Below are 3,792 nucleotides of genomic sequence, written 5' to 3' on the forward strand. Positions count from 1 at the left end.
TATATATATATATATATATATATATATATATATATATATATATATATATGCTTGAAATCACTGTAAACTGAACCGCATTGTAAGTTCAACTATTCGAATCATTTCATACTCGCCAACTTCACTGTCTTAGTTTTGCATAAAATTTGTCACATCCTGGTATTCAAAATCATAGTTTTCATCCACAGCTAAGAAATCAATCTGTTTTTCCCCTCTGAAATAGACAACAATCTACTAAACCTTTTTTTCCTAGAGACACTTTGAGCAAGATCATTGTTTCCAATCCAATGAAATTTTTGCACTGCAAATAAAATGAAAATGTGGTGACTTTATCTGCATGACCTGGCTGAGCTATTGAATGCACTTTTTATGCACAGTTAAATATGCTCTTTTACAAAGTTTTGATTTTGTTTTGGGGGTGTACTAGAACATGCTCTCATGCTTGGTGGTTCGAAAAACACATTATTTTTCACATAATTTACATTATTACAATACCTTTCTCCCCAGGTTAGGCCCGATTAGTTCCGGCTTTGATGAAGGTCCGCCTTCCGAAAAACAAAATGTGATGTGATTGGTTAGCTGTCCCAGTGCGTTGTGATTGGCGAACTGCTTAGACGGTGTTTCAGTACTGCTCCGCCCCTTGCTCCATCTTTCAACAAAAGCTTTTGGCGAATCCGGCACTGCTCACTCGTGTTGTGGAAGCTGTCCTCAGTAAAATGCACAGCACACAATAGCAAATTGGGGTTATAATGCTCAGGAACAGAGTTAAAAAAATTAATTGCAACCACTGTTTCCTGACATCATCCGCTTTAAGAAGCCCAAACAAAGACGTCTGGTCACGGAGGTGAAAAAAAACAGCGTTTCAGGCGGTCGCACACAGAACGAGAAGCGCAGCGTCGCGCCACATCTTTAAAATTCAAATACTTTATTTTCTATGAGTGCAGGCACACCGGCGGCGCCGTTCGGCATCTGTCCGCGGTGCCCAGCTACGTCGTGTTATATTTGTAAGAATTGTTCTAGACCAGCGGTTCTCAATTCCAGTCCTCGCGTACCCCCGCTCTGCATGTTTTGCACGTCTCTCTTTGTTAACACACCTGATTCAGATCATCATCTCGTTAGAAGTGAGCTCCGTGCATGAACTGTGTTCCGATTGACATGCTCTCTACACAGTCTCCATTGCTCCCTACTCCCTGAGCAGGACTATAGAATACCCAAGATGTGTCACTCGTATAGTTTTGAATGGGGAAAAATGCAACGCTCAATATGGCCGCTCAATCGCAAGAAGCCCCGCCTTCTGAATGAAAGAGCCAAAAGCTAATCGGTAAAGTCAGCGTGTCACTGCAGCTGCCGTTAGAAGTCCCGGTTGCTATAGAAACAGTCAGCGTTCTGAGACATGCTCTTAGGACTGCGCATGCACACTGGCTGATCTAGCCTGAAAAATAAGCTTTTTATTTAATGCTATTTGAGCAAAAGTAACAACATTTATGACACGGTTGTTGTCAGATTTCTTTGGTGATTTCAAATATGAAATTTAATTGTAAGCTTAGTGAACCGATTTGGAGAATTTGATGTTTCCCCATTCAAAGAGATAGGAGCTGCACTTGCATGCCCGAGAGGCATTTCAAAGATGGCCGCCAAGTGACATGACTTGCCTTAAAGGGACTTGGGCTCTGCCCACTTTGAGCTTCAAAAATGCTCTTCAGGAACCTACGGGTGACGTCACGGACATTACGTCCATGTTTTTATACAGTCTATGGTATAAATCAGCCTTTAATGATAAAGAGCGACACCTGCGCCACTCACTGGTCTCGAGTCCCATGGAGGAGCTCCAGAAGGATAAAAGGAGGAGTGACGAGAGAGGACCAGGCCTGGACTATTTATGTTGTTTTGGTTTTGTTTGTGCGTGGCAGTCATCCGTGAGGGGCTGTCACGCTATTTTCAGTTTTGTGTTTATTTTATTATTAAAGTTGTTTAAATGTTCGCCGGTTCCTGCCTCCTCCTTCCCGTATCTACGAACTTTGTTACAATCACTTGCTCACCAATGGATCCTCTGCAGTGAATGAATGCTGTCAAAACAAGAGTCCAAACAGCTGATAAAAACAATCTTCCACAAGTAATCCACATGACGCAATTGGCACCTTGTGAAGTGAAAAGCTGTTTTAGTAAGAAACAAATCCATTGTTAAGATGTCTTTAACTTTAAACCATCACTTCTGACCAAAATACAAGTCCATAATAATGCTTCCTCTTGTGAAAAAGTTCATCCCTGGTTGTCCTCTCACATCAAATTCCACTGACATATTAGTTTGAAACCGTTTTCACTCACTTCTGATTCATTTGAGTTAGGGCTGGACAATAATTCAATACCAATATGTATCACAATATAATTTTTTTCAATAACGGTGATATGATTTTTAAACACATTTCCGATATTTCGATATACATTACCAGTGTTTCCCATACATTGATTTATTTGTGGCGTTTGACTTCGTTGAATAAACATGAGCACTGCACGTTTCAAAATCATAACACGGCGCAGGTGTTTTATATGAATGTATCTCTGAAGGGAAAGGACTGTCTTCAGAAAAGCTTCCATGGCATTTTCATTTTATCTGATAAAGAAGCGTTTATGAGCGGAGCTTAAACGGAATACAACAAGGACTCATGGATCCTCGGAGCACATTCTCACCAGAACCCTTTACCGATCGGACTGTCACCGCCTCCCCACACGCCTTTCCCATGGCCCGGCCAGCGAGCTTCTCGGGTGAGGCAGCCTCCTGCAGCGGGTTTTTGTTGCAATGTTCCCTCTACCTGGAAATGCAACCACACCTGTTTGTGACCGAGCGGGCAAAGGTGTCTTTCATCATCTCGTTGCTGTCTGGAAGAACCTTGCAGTGGGCAGAAGCCTTATGGAATTCGCAGAACCCGTGGATTCACTCACTGGACAGCTTTGTGCAACACTTCTGGGAGGAATTCGGCCAATCGACCATGGAGGTCACAGTGCAGGAGGGGCTATTTCAACTGCGGCAAGCGGATTTATCAATCCAATCCATGGATATGTGCTTCGTTTCCGCACTCTCGCCGCCAGCAGCGGCTGGAACGAGGCTGCCCTGTTCTCGGCTTTCCACCAAGGCCTAAACCCCGTGTTACGACAACAGATGTCCATCTACGATGACACCGTGGGGCTCGACAGCTTCCTCCAAAAAGCGGTTCGCACCTAACCGCTTGCCATAGGGAATCCATGCCCGCTGCCGCTGCCTCACCCAGCCTCTCATCTCCCGCACCAGAGCCCATGATCACGGATAGTTACCATCTATCGTCCACGGAACGATCTCGGCGACTCACCCGTGGACTCTGTCTCTACTGTGGATCCAATGAGCACCAGCTCCGCACCTATCCCGTTCGTCCACCACTCCCAGCGGTGAGTACTATCCAGATCACTCCTGATGTGTCTTGCATGCCTCATATAAATGCTCTTCTAATGCATCCCACCCAATCCTTTCCATTCAAAATCCTCGTGGACTCCGGAGCGTCAGGGAACTTCATCTCCTCCCGTAGTCTTGCCGGATTACAAATTCCCCACTGCAAAAATGCCACTACCTACCAGATCACCACTGTCCAGGGAAAGCCGCTGGGCAAGGGGCTGGTGCGGCACCGCACGCCCGAGGTCGTTCTACGGATTGAGTGTTTCCACACCGAACGGGTCTCGCTACTGGTGCTGGAGGAGGCCGTCATGGACATCGTCCTGGGGCGCCCCTGGCTCTCTAAACATCAACCCACCATCGCCTGGAAGTCC

At 45.4% G+C, this 3,792-nt stretch overlaps 1 pseudogene; it reads right to left on the minus strand.

Annotated features, from left to right (window-relative positions):
* Positions 1–3,792, minus strand: part of LOC107603071 (DBH-like monooxygenase protein 2 homolog) — an 11,091-nt pseudogene that overhangs the window by 617 nt on the left and 6,682 nt on the right.

This window comes from Sinocyclocheilus grahami, unplaced genomic scaffold (assembly GCF_001515645.1).
Source record: "Sinocyclocheilus grahami isolate Dianchi unplaced genomic scaffold, SAMN03320097.WGS_v1.1 scaffold340.1, whole genome shotgun sequence".
Lineage (NCBI taxonomy): Eukaryota > Metazoa > Chordata > Actinopteri > Cypriniformes > Cyprinidae > Sinocyclocheilus > Sinocyclocheilus grahami.